Raw genomic sequence first — 13,696 nt, 5'->3', positions numbered from 1 at the left:
TCGCCCGATGGGACTTGTAGTCCCATCGGACGATGCCTGCACAGACCCCCGGAGCCTGCACAGACCACCGGCAGGCCGGCACAGCCCCCCGGCAGGCCGGCACAGCCCCCCGGCAGGCCGGCACAGCCCCCCGGAGCCTGCACAGACCACCGGCAGGCCGGCACAGACCACCGGAGCCTGCACAGACCCCCTGGCAGGCCGGCACAGCCCCCCGAAAGGCCCGTACAGACCCCAGAGAGGCTGTACAAGGGCAGGAAAGGGTTTTTCTTATTCCGATACCGGAAGTCCCATAGACTTGAATGGGACTTCCGGTATCGGAATCGGCGATACCGATACTTTTTTTAAAGATCGGCCGATACCATCCGATACGATACTTTGAAGTATCGGACGGTATCGCTCAACTCTAGCCGTCAGTGAGATATACTGTCCCTGCCCACAAGCACTTGTCCACGTGTCCGTGGATAGGTGCACTTTCCCTGTAGCAGCATTGTTGAAGGCCCAGGTAATGTCATGTTGTGGGACACATGCTTGCTTGTGTAATATCGTTATGGCAGACCAGGAGAAATAGTGGTGGGTGGGGACCGAGTACCTTGTTACGGTCACCACAATCAGGTTGCAGAAAGCTTCCGTCTCCCACGATCCAAAAATGCAACATTTCAAGCGCAAGCAGGCGAGAAGTATGTGAATTTAGTACTGTGGAGTTGGCTGCGTATTTCCACTTGCGTTCCAAGGACTGTGGTATGTACAACTGAGGCTAGTTTCACATTAGCGATTGGAGGCGCAGCGGATGCACGCCGCGAAGCTCTGCCCCCTGCCGCTCCTCCTCCGGTCAGCTCTGCCTATGGGCGCATGCCGCTGCATGCGGCCTGCGTACCCTATCTTTAGCATTGGGTACGCAGGCCATGGGCAGGTATGCTTTTGCCACCGCATGTGTCTTTTTGACGGTGCGGCGATCGCACCCAAATGCAACACATTGCGTTTGGTGCAGGTCGCCGCACCGTCAAAAGGACGCATGTGGTGGCAAAAGCATACCTGCACACGGCCTGAGTACCCAATGCTAAAGATAGGGTACGCAAGCCGCATGCAGCGGCATGCGCCCATAGGCGGAGCTGACCGGAGGAGGCGTGGCAGGGGGTGGAGCTTCATGGCGAGCATCCGCTGCACCTCCAAACGCTAATGTGAAACCAGCCTGAACGCTGCATTGGGACAAGAATGTGGACGTGATTGTTAATGGTGCTAGTTGAGTTTGTGTGCAACTACAGATGCAGGGCAGGAGGCATCTTTGCATGCACCATGGACAGGGGATTGGCTTGCACGCACAACAGTGGAAGAAGCAGTGGTATCGCCCGCAAACACTGTTCATGGAGCCTGGTGTTCAACCAACAAAGTCAGGTGCTTTGCTGCCTGATCATCCTGGTGGTAAGGCTGGTAGTTTTGCTACCCCTGCTGATGCAAATGGCCTTTTTGGGGTTATCGGCAGAGTCTTTAAAAAACAGCAAGACTGTTAGGGGGTCATTCATTGTCTTCCTCTCCCACACCATCTTCTCACCTCGACACCAAGGCTCTGTTCTAGGACCCCTACTGTTCTCCATCTACAGCTTGGGCCTGGGACAGCTGATGTAATGGCACGGTTTGCAATATCATCACTACGCCGATGACACCCAGATCTACCTATCTGTACCTGACATCACCTCCTTACTGACCAAAATCACACATCTTCCCGCTATATCATCCTTCTTTTCTGCTCGCTTTCAAAGAGTGGACATGGACAAATGAGAATACATTATCTTTCAAGCATCTCACACTGAGTAGATATGAGAGCTGTGTATGCATCATTCGGTACCACTTTAGTAAGAGGGAAACTTTGCCCTAGAGAAAATGATTTTGCAGACATTCACGGCCTTTTTGTGTACATGTTTTGCAGCTGTGATCTTCATCTTCTTAATGTGGATGTGGTAAGTTTCTAAGTCGTCATCAAAACCATCATCGACCATATCTTGTAAAGAGGAAATCTGGTGTTTCCAAAAGTAGTGGTTATGTTCATTTAGTGGCATTCCTTTACCAGTGTTCGTTACACTAGCACAAATAATTTTTGACTGGGACATTTGGATATTATTGGTAATATGTATAGGTGAAGATGAAGAAGCTTGTGCCACGGGTGTGTTTATAGTTATGGATGGTGCACTCCTCTTTAAACTTAGTGTTTCACAAACATCCATCAGTTTGTTTGGTTTTCCTCCGACACTGATCTGCTTTCTCTAATATAGCATCTCACAAACACATTGCACTTTATACAGATACATGCGTGTTTGGCAGCATATTTTGAATGGGCATTTCTTTTGGTCGAGTCTCAAGCGCATCTGTTACACCGATCCTCTGACGGGCATGAAACCGATTCTGGTAATTGATGGTGGGTAAACGATGACTCGTGGGCTGTATCCTGGATCTCAGACCTCCCATACCCCCTGCTGTTATTAATCATGTACTTTCCCATTCCTGTCATCACCATGCCATATTTTTACTAAAAACCTGCACCTTCCCAGCAGCAACTCTGTAGGAAACCACGTTATAGTTTTGCAAGGTGTTTATGATGCCCCTAAAAAAAACCTTACACACTATGTTGATATCTACCCCCAGGGGGAGATGTTTGTCAGCCCATACACTTAGTGCATCCATACATTACAAGTCTAGGAGACCCGCTCGTTTAAATTGGGCCTATTTTTTAATCAGGCCTTCCTCCACGTCTCATCATCCATGGCCACTAGATCACCAGGGTTAACGTATTCCGTGCTGCTACAGCCAGTGTCAAATTCCTTACAAGGGTGGGTGGTTATGCTGGGCGTAAAATACTTGTTATGGAAAAGGATGAGGTATACCCCACAGGGGAAAATGTTTGCCAGACAATACACTTAGTGTATGGGAATTACAAGTATAGGAGACCCGCTCCTTTAAATTGGGCATATTTTTTAATCAGGCCTTCCTCCACGTGTCATCATCATCCACCGCCACTAGATCACCAGGGTTAACGTGTTCCGTGCTGCTACAGCCAGTGTTGAATTACTAACAATGGTGGGTATGCTGGGCGTAAAATACTTGATATGGAAAAGGTTGAGGTGTACCCCACAGGGGAAAATGTTTGGCAGCCAATACACTTAGTGTATGGGCATTCCAAGTCTAATTGAACCGCTCCTTTAAATTGGACATATTTTTTGATCAGGCCTTCCTCCATGTCTCATCATCCACTGCCACTAGATCACAAGGATTAACGTGTTCCGTGCTGCTACAGCCAGTGTCAAATTCCTAACAAGGGTGGGTGGTTATGCTGGGCGTAAAATACTTGTTATGGAAGAGGTTGAGGTGTACCCCACAGGGGAAAATGTTTTGCAGCCAATACACTTAGTGTATGGGCATTACAAGTGTAGGAGACCAGCTCCTTTGTAATAGGACATTTTTTTATGAGGCCCTCCTCCATGTTTCTTCCAAGGGGGATTGGGGTTATTGGGGTGCAAATGACTTGGTAGCAGGACAGGCCTTGCAGTCAATGCATAAGAAAACAGAATGGGAGTACAAAATGAATAATGTGAAGTGGATTTTCCTGTGCCCATCCAGTACCTGGGTTCAAAAGGCTTATTGGGGTGCATAAGACTTGGCAGCAGGGCAGGCTTTGCAGTCAATGCATAAGAAAAGATTGTGGGAGTAGAAAATGAATAATGTGAAGTGGATTTTCCTGTGCCCATCCAGTAGCTAGGTTCAAAGGCTTATTGGGGTGCATATGACTTGGTAGCAAGGCAGGCCTTGCAGTCAATGCATAAGAAAAGAGTATGGGAGTACAAAATGAATGATATGAAGCGGATTTTCCTGTGCCCTTCCAGTACGTCGCTTGAAAAGCTTATTGGGGTGCATGTAACTTTGGGGCAATGCTTCCAGCGGCATTTGCCATGATGTTTCGGTGTCATTTGAGCAGTGTTTCCATCATTTTCAGACGTTTTTACACTTTAAAAGGACCAGCAGGGGGGATCGCGGTAAAAATGCTCGGGTCTCCCATAAACTTACATTGGGCTCGTTGTTCTGTCCGAGTACCCGAGTATTCCAATTTGCACGACCCGAGCAACTATCACCCGAGCATTTTAGTGCTCGCTCATCACTAGTTACATAATATCTCTGACAGAAGAATAGGTTAGGGAATAGGCAGGGGACCCTTACAAAGTATGAAAGATTGGAGGGAAATTGATAAGTGAGTATGTGTTTTTATGTTTTAAAAAGGGGTGAACAATCCCTGTAACCATCCATGTGCAATCTTTAAAAGTTTTTTGAGTTTATTAAGTGTCAACGCTGCCCCTTGGTTCATCGTTATTCTTCAGGGTGGAAGTTCTGTCGTCCTTCCTTTTAGTAAGATGTCAGCATTATTTCTTTACTGCACTTTACTTCTAGAAAGGTTTTATTGGAACTTATAGCCCTGAAGGGCATGTCACACTAAGAGATATCGCTAGCAATATCGCTATAACTTGTGACGTTATAGCGATATTGCTAGCGATATCTCTGTGTCTGATACTTACCTACGACCGGCTCCCCCGCTGGTAATCGCTGATTGCGCGAGAACGTTCAGGACTGTTTCTCGTCGTCAGCTTCCTGCGGCGCTTCCTGCTGTGAAGACGAGCGACGCGTGGAGACGGGCGGGAGGACGCAGGATCGCCTGGTGTGACAGGTAAGTAGCGATCCCCGTCCCCAGCGATGTCGCTAGTGAGATCTGCCTATGTGGCAGCTCACTAGCGACCACTTAGCGATGTACCAGCGATCGTGACCGCGTCATATCGCTGGTCGGGATCGCTGGTACATCGCTAAGTGTGACAGTACCTTGAGAGGTCCACTCTTTGCTGTTTATACCTGTGTGCGTGTCTTATAGCCGGAAGACTTATCTGGCACAGGCTCAGGGTTTTGGAACACCTCCAGATGCTAGCTGAGTTACGCTGTCCCCAAGATCTCTGGCAGTGATCCAACCAGAGACTTCATCCAGCTGATTTTGGCTTTCATATGATGTAAACTCAGCACAGTTGACTGCAGTGTAAAAAATATAAATGTGTGCTGTGTTTCCAACTACTGTGAATGTTGAAAAAATGCAGATTCCTATGGATATATACAGGTTTTGATCTTCAGTGATTTTCAAAAAAATTCCATCATGACAAGTCAATGTTAGAAAAACTGACATGTGTAAACTGAGTTTTTTATGAAAAACTAACATCATCCATATGTCTTTTAAATTGAACATGTCACATCCAGAAACATTATTAACCTGCAGATGTAGGGGTGATCTGCAGATAAATTGCATTTAAATCTTGTGTAGCGGCTTACTTGAGCAGCAGCTACATAAGGGAAAGAAAGTTTTATTCTTTCTGCAGCCATATAAGGCACTCACTTTCTCCCGTAGGGATGGTGCAAGGGGCTGGTACGGTCACCCCTTACTATACAATGAGCACAATGTAATCACTTCCTGGCACTTAGATAGACAGTCTGCTCTGCACTCACATGCTGCACACACAATACCTGTCAATCAAAGTGCCTGGGAGGGACCGAAACAGCTCTCCGCACTGTCCCAATGACTGAAAGCAAGAAGCAGCTCTCTGCACTGCCCCAATGACTTAAAGCAAGAAACAGCTCTCTGCACTGCCCCAATGACTGAAAGCAAGAAACAGCTCTCTGCACTGCCCCAATGACTGAAAGTAAGAAACAGCTCTTTGCGTCGGCCCAATGACTGAAAGCGAGAAACAGCTCTCTGCACCACCCTAACGACTGAAAGTGAGAAACAGCTCTCTGTATCGCAGCAATGACTGAAAGCGAGAAACAGCTCTCTGCATCGCCCCAATGACTGAAAGCGAGAAACAGCTCTCTGCACCGCCCCAATGACTGAAAGCGAAAATCAGCTCTCTGTACCACCCCAATGACTGAAAGCGAGGAAAAGCTCTCTGCACCGCCCTAATAACTGAAAGCAAGAAACAGCTCTCTGCACTGCCCTAATGACTGAAAGCGAGAAACAGCTCTCTGTATCACAGCAATGACTGAAAGCGAGAAACACCTCTCTGCATCGCCCCAATGATGGAAAGCATAAAACAGTTCTCTGCACCGCCCCAATGACTGAAAGCGAGAAACAGCTCTCTGCACCACCCCAATGACTGAAAGCAAGAAACATCTCTCTGCACCACCCCAATGACTGCTCCACTAAGCCACTACACAGTATTAAAATGCTATTTACCTATAGATTATCCTATAATTTGAGGTGAGTATCATTTCAGAACGTGACAGTTTTCCTTTAAAAAGATTCTGAACATTTCAGTATCCAGTTTGGAATATAAATATTATCTTGATGCTACAAGTGGCAAACCAAAGAGATTTCCTGTGTCAAACACCACCCACTCTGGCCCTGTACAAGGAATACCAGAATGTGCTTTTTAGCCTAGAGTATTCCTTTAAAACCCATTGACTCTACCCAAATCCATTTTCCATTATTTATTTAGTAAAGGGTTGATGAGTAGCCAGATACCCAATAAGAAATTATGGATCATTATGGAGCGAATAGCTGTTTTATTATATAGAAGGTCAAATATGACAGAATTTGTGATTTGGAGCCGCTGACCACTGTTATGGCTCACCTGGTGAGGTGGATTCGTGAAAGCCTTGGGCACACTGTGTTTTCACAGTGCGTTCTGTGTTTGTCTGAATCCACCTAAAAACAGGATTCAGATGAATAGTGGAGCTGGATAAGCTGGATGGCAGCAGAACTGGAAGTGCAGAATGGCACCTTAGTACAGGTAAGCTGAGTATGCAAACACTAGTAACTTGGCACAGCAGATGTGGATACGCAGATAGGCACCATGATGCAGAAAAGCTGTCTGTGCGGCAGCATCTTGGAAAAGCACATTCGGGTTTGCAGATAGGCATCATGATATTACAGAGCTGAATGTGCAACCAATACCTTGGAAAAGCAGAGTCTGATTTGCAGATAGGCATCTTGATAGAGCAGAGTGTGTAGCAAATTTGAGTAGCCAAGTTCAGTTTGCACATAAGCATCTCTTGATACAACAGAGTAGAATGTAGAATGTGCGGACAGCACTTTGGAACAGCAGAGTCAGGTTTATAGATATGTGCCATGATATAGCAGAACCAAGTGTAAGGACAGAACCTTCACATAGCAAATCAATTTTTGTCAAGTGTCACAAAGAAGTTCAACAATGTGGTAGCAGCATGGATAATTATAGTGGCGTTGATAACCAACTACCTGAATACTCAGGTGGCATTCAGACTTAAAAGGCCTACGAAAGTGGTGCAGGCATGTTACTATAGTTATTATGGTACTATACACAATAGTAGAGCAAATCCAGCCATAAGTGAGAGATTATGTACGGACCAGTGCTGGAGTCAGGTCCGGTGACTTAGGCTACTTTCACACATCAGGTTTTCGGCGTCAGGCGCGATCCGGCGTCGTGCCGGAATGCCGGATCCGGCAAATGTTTTGTAAAACCTGATGTGCCGGATCCGGTTTTCTGCCGGATCCGTCTTGTTCTTGACAGACAAAACCGGATCCGTCTCATCCGGTTCATCCGTTTTTCTATCCGTTTTTCGACGGATTACGCCGGATCCGGTTTTTAAAATTGACCCTTGTGGCCTTCCGAACGGGATTGGCTACTGGAAAACTATATATAGCATGTTCCTACAGCCCTTCTTTGACAGGTTGTAGAGAAGAAAGTGCAGGTTGGAGAGAAGAGCAAGTTACTGGCGAAGATGGATGTTGTCATTGGAAATATTACCACTAGAAGTTCTGTGACGGTTTCAGTAATGAGGGACAATTTTGCACTATACTTTATGTCACCTCAAGGCAGAGTACACTGGCAGGATGACAGAGTGTGAAAGATTTGTGCCCTAACCAAACTTGTGTACCTTCTGGACCAACAGTACATACCTTTGCCAACCAAAGTTGGCTATCTTGTCATGGTCTTACTATTTTTAGCTTTAGGCCACAGGTGTGTACCTGGTTGTGTTTTATGCAAAGTATTTCACCTTTTAACAAAAGTTGTGTACATTGTTAGGAAATCACCAACAATAAACACAACTTTTTAGGTGAAATACTTTGCTTCAAACACAACCAGGAACACAACTGTGGCAAAAAGCTAAAATTTACCCACAGTTATATACCTGGTTTTGAATACCTTTTTACCTTTGAAATACCCTGTATTTAACCTTTTTTTTAAACATAGTTCGCCGCAGAAAGAAATGACAGACAACCATTGTGAAACGATAATTTAACTTTTATTTAAATTTTTTTTTTTTTGTAAAATGTTTTTAAAGTGCAAAAAACTTTTTTAATAAAGGTTTTAAACCCAATGGGCATTTTTATTAAAAAACACACATTACAAATCTGTGTAGTGTGGGGTGGAAATACTGCTGGAGGGGCTGCGGGACACTTCGACACTGGGTGTGTGGAGAGAGGACTGGGATCGTGGTGGGGAAGGAACAGTTAGAGGTGAAGGTGTGGAAAAAGCTACAGAATGGGTGGACATGTGGGAGGCAGAAGAGGTGGTGGGCGGTGGAGTGGAGGGTTGGGCAGGGACTGTAGGAGCAGATGATGTTGATGGAAAGTTGTATGGGGAAGGAGTTTGGTACGGGGAAGGAGTTTGGTACGGGGAAGGAGTTTGGTACGGGGCAGGTTGCTGGAAGTGGGGAGATGTCTGGTACTGGGGAGGTTGCTGGTACTGGTGAGGTTGCTGGTATGTAATAGGAGGGGGAGGATGGAAAGTGGCTGGAGGGGGTGCAGATGTAATAGGAGGGGGAGGATGGAAAGTGGCTGGAGGGGGTGCAGGTGGAGGAACTACAGTGGTGGGAGGTGGAGGTTGGGAGGTAACCTGCTGTAGAGCACCGTGGCACGAATGCATTACATGCATCTGCTGGGTAGGAGATAGTGTTGCCATGCGCTCCACAACAGACCTGAAAAAGGTGTGGTTTGGCGAAGATCTTGCTTCTGAATGCATGGTTTGCAGAAGTGTCTTCACCTCCAGAATGCTGGAGTTGACCTGCTGAAAGCCTGCGGAGATTTGCTCTGACAAGACTTTTAGACAGTTCTGGAAAGATGCATTCAGATGCAAGAACTCTTGCGCATAACTCTTTTCCTGGCCCCTCTGCCGCTGCCGCCCAGTACCCGCAGGTGTACTAGAGGTGGCAGGGGCAGAAGGGTGGGGTAAAGGGAAAGCGATCTCCTCACCAGCAGCTTCATGTAATGTAGGCGGCCACGATGCTCCTGTGCTGGTGGATGGGACAGATGGGTCGAATGTGTGGGAAGGCTGGGAAGGTGCAGATGTACCGGGGCGGTCGAAGTGTCCCTCGGTGCCGGTCTCCTCAGGGATCGCCTCAGAAGGGTCCAATCGTGCAGGCTCCCGAGTGCTGCTCACCGTGCTGTGGAATAAAGAGAAAAAAAACAATTAAAATACTGACATGGTATGGCCCTGGCTGAAAAAAAAAAGTTACATCTAACATTTTTTTTCACATGTGGTGTGTAATATTTACCTTCTGGTGAGCATTGTTTCCCGGAGGAACGACAGGGCTTGTGCGTACTTGTACTTGCTCCTGCGTCCTCCAGATCCACTCGGGGCCCGCATCTCTTTATTGAACTCCTTCTTGAAACGATCCCTCACAGACCGCCACCGATTCACAATTCTGTTCCCTGAAACGAGAAAGGAGTGGTTAGTATACAACATCAGTGTTTCACAAACTCCAGTCCTCATGGTCCCCAGGGGTCATGTTTTCAGGATTTCCATAGTAAATAGAAATCCTGAACACATGATCCGTGGGGACCACGAGGACTGGAGTTCGGGAAACACTGGTTTACATCAAGCAACCGGTACTGTATATACTTACGCTCTTTAATCTGGGCCCGAACATCGAGGTCCTCCCAGCGGCCCACAAGGAGCGAACAGATTTCCTCCCAGAGTCGTCGGGTAACGATAAGGTCAGCGTGGCGGCGGTCAGCCATATTCCAGAGCGGCTCCCTTTCTCTGACGAGATCGATGAGGTGGTCCACATCGAGTCCTCCATCCTCACCGTCAGAGTCGGGAGCACGCTGTGAAGGCTGTTAAAGAAAAAGACAAAAATAACATAATTAGCCTCCACAAAAGAAATGAAATAAAAAGTGCAAAAAACAAAGCAAAAATATTTATACTTACACGCTGGTGACCGCCGCGTTGCTGTCGCCGACGACCCTGGGAGGCACTGCGAGGACCTCTTGGCCGAGCACCAGATTGGGAAGACTAGAGAAGAAAACAAAAAATGTTATGTCTTTGGATGTAGGCATTTGTTTGCTGTGTGTGGTCTGCAGAACATTGTTTTCTATGTGTTGTGTGTAGTGTGATGTTGTGTTTCTGCGTTTGATGCAAAAAACTTACCAATTGTGAGCCCACTCCAGGTGTCTGTCCACCCCTTCCTTCTTCTTCTGGGAGCTCCTCTTCATCTTGTGATTCCTGTTTTGAAATAAAAGGCAATGAATAGACATATATTACAGAGATGATGGATTTTGGAAATAAAAACTTACCGTCAAACGCTGACGATGCGAGGGAGGGCTCCCAGAAGAAGATGTGCTGTCCTGTTGATGGCCAGACTCCATGGCTGTGGGTATTGCTGCTGCTGTTGCTGCTGCCAGTGATGCCATTTCTGCTGCTGCTGCTGCATCTCTTGTGCGGCTGTTGAATAAAGAGAAACAAAGGGCCAATGAATATCTTGATATTCCATGGCCCTAGTTTGGAGGAATGGGGGATTTGATAATTACCGTCTCTCATCTGCTGCTGGACTCCCCTCCTCAGCATGTTCCATTTGCTGTTCCATTTGCTGTTCCATTTGCTGCTCCATTTGGGGTGGTGGTGGTGCTGATGGTGCTGCAGTGGTCTCCTGCCTTCTCCTGCTGCGCTTGGTTGCTTTCTTGGGTGGCATGTTGGGTGTGGCTGTGGGTCCCACTGTCTTGCTTTTATATATGTCTTGTGGGCAGAGCTACTGAGCATGCTCAGACCAAAAAAACCGGATCCGGCCACCGGATCCGGCTTTCGCCGGATCAGGCGCATTGCGGCGCTCATAGGCTTTCATTGTGTGAAAAAGCCGGACGCGCCGGATCCGGAGGGTCCGGCTTTTTCGCCGGAGACAAAAAACGTTACAGTAGCCGTTTTTTCCAGGCGCCGGATCGCGACACATTGCCGGATCCGGCAAAAACCGGATGAAACGCATGGCCATCCGGCGCGATCCGGCGCAAATGCAAGTCAATGGGGGGGAAACCGGATCCGGCATTGCATTTCGCCGGATCCGGTTTCTGTCAAAAGCGCCGGATCACGCCTGACGGCGAAAACCTGATGTGTGAAAGAGGCCTAACAGTTTGACAGAAGTCTGGATATTTGGAGGGAGTTTTTTGATAATTTTTTGCTCACTTATTTGAAAAGAGCCGAAGAACCTTGCAACCAGCTCATTACAGGAAGTCTTTAACTGAATATTTTTTGTTCAAAGCTAAGCATTATCACTAGGAAAGATGTTGGGAATAGCTCATCAGTGTTTATCAACACTCTTCTTTGCTGTAGCCGAGGCAGCAGCCAAATTGAATTGACCCTTGGTGCTTATTTCAAGGATATCCTGGAAAACCCTGTTCCGAGCAGGAAGACTTTTAGAAACAATGGGCAAAAAAGATGAGGAGTTCAACCAAAGACTGTGATAAAGGGATATTTTTGGGATGACAAAGAAATTGAGTTTGTTGTGACCAAAGTCAGCCCATGGAAGAAAATATGAAGGAATTGTTCCAAGAACTGATCCTCTCGGTTTACCCATCACTTTGGAGATAATAGGTACAGGAGAAGTATGAGGAGATTTTGAAGATTTTGCTATGTTTTCTCCAGACGTTCAAAACTAATTGCCACTTCAATTAATTATTGTAAAGGTGCATAATAAGCTGAATTCTCAGCCACCTGAGATGTTCTTCATAGGCTTAAGAGAGAGATATCAAAGATGTCTGGTAACGTGATACAGAAAAGAGCAGAGAGAGACAATCACAAGGGAAGACACTTGGATTGGCACTAAAGCCCAGACAGGTCAATAACATTAATTTTCATTTGCTATTCGGGAATGTTGGACTTTTCTAAAGCTGCTTATTCTGCCTCTTCCTGATGGCTGCAAATCCAAGTGTTCGAACTATCAGCTTCTTAGATAATTGTGTAACTTGTACTCACACCACCAGGCGTCAGCAGATAGGTTAACTCCACCGGCAATGCAACTGTAGAAAGACCAGGAGAAACGATGCTGTTTTCTTCCAAAATCTTGTATTAGTTACAATAAACAGTAGGTAAAAAGGAGTAATGTGTACAGGGCAGTACACATGCATCTAGAGTAATGGCTGCTGTAGAGTAAAACTGAAGAAGGGAGGAGCAACCTAATACAGAGCTCAACTATTGGAGGGACATAGGGGACAATCTTCACACAGTCTAATTCTACCTATCAGCTACAGGGAATTTTGCTGATTGGAAGAAAAAAACTCAACACAGAAAATATACATTACAGGTTGTTCCCAATTATGGGACACAACAGTGCTCACCAATAGGTGTTCACTGAAGGCGAACTATCAGTACTATCACTCAATGTTCATTTGGTCCACACCTATTCTTTCCAATCCAACCCTACACACGCAAACTCATATTAACTGTGTGTGAATGTGTTTCTACCTCTCACGGTGTCTTATTTTCCTCATTTATATCTTTGATATCTTGTTAGGGGAGTATTGGGAAGCCCTTACACACACTGAATGATCATCCGGTTCCATTGAAATAATTGAGTTCGGTAGACTTCGGAGGCTTTCACAAAATAGAAAAATTTCAAAACGACTTCTGCAATCTTTTCTTTCAATTTACCACCAACTCAGTGCAAGAGTATTATTTCAGTTGTATTAGTCTTATCCGCTGTACCAAATGTGGGTTTCTGAGAAGAATACAGAAAAATGTGTGGAAACTCAACTCATGCTCTTTGGAGATCCATCTTTGGTAACACCCACAAACAAAGGTTCTGCACGGAGATCACTGTTTGCTCTCTGATTATACATTACCTTGTAAAAGAGGACAGGCATTACATGGTCATGCTCCTGTGCATAAGCCTTTAAAGTATATGCACAGAGTGACTGGATGGTGATGTCTTCCTATAATCCACAATGATTACCCAACCATAGGTTACTTTTGGCTTTGCAAACTAGAGTTGCCATGGTTCCTGGGTTGCTATGGTTTCCGAACCATATCATTATAACTATTTCCAATTAAAGACTATTAAATAACAGTTTTCTTTTAATTAATATTGCAATCAAGCTATGTGTTTATCGCCCTACAGGAGTCTTTTTCAGATCTTGGATCTTTTAGGATCTATAATTTGCATCTGTGCAAAAAAAATGAGAAACAAGTTAACGGTCGGCAATAGGGAGAGTGTACAGAATAACAAGCACAGATTGTGAGATGGTTTACTATGGGTTTCTTACATTTTTACCTTGTGACCAACAACTGCCTTTCTACAATCAGCCGAGAATCTCACCTGTTGCCACCTCTCTTCTGTTACAAGGCATCTCTCTTCATCTGCTCTCCAGCAGCGCTTGTCATGTATCAGGCACTAGGTCTCCAGAAAATCAAAGCCTGTGATCTTGTTCCTGTGT

General features: G+C 45.9%; 1 protein-coding gene and 1 long non-coding RNA gene across 9 annotated transcripts in view; one reads left to right on the top strand and one right to left on the bottom strand.

Moving 5' to 3' along the window:
* Positions 1–13,696, top strand: part of PTPRT (protein tyrosine phosphatase receptor type T) — a 648,808-nt gene that overhangs the window by 115,642 nt on the left and 519,470 nt on the right. The gene's annotated exons all lie outside the window — the stretch shown is intronic.
* LOC141059091 (uncharacterized) lies at positions 9,164–10,288 on the bottom strand. The gene is made up of 3 exons (XR_012222383.1): positions 10,206–10,288; positions 9,901–10,111; positions 9,164–9,706 (listed from the first exon to the last, which is right to left on the bottom strand). It is a non-coding gene; the product is annotated as an uncharacterized lncRNA (long non-coding RNA).

This window comes from Dendrobates tinctorius, unplaced genomic scaffold (assembly GCF_039654945.1).
Source record: "Dendrobates tinctorius isolate UK_male_01 unplaced genomic scaffold, ASM3965494v1 ptg000223l, whole genome shotgun sequence".
In the NCBI taxonomy this organism is placed as follows: Eukaryota; Metazoa; Chordata; class Amphibia; order Anura; family Dendrobatidae; genus Dendrobates; species Dendrobates tinctorius.
Note: the sequence above shows the minus strand (reverse complement) of the source record. Positions and strands in the feature narration are given on the sequence as shown.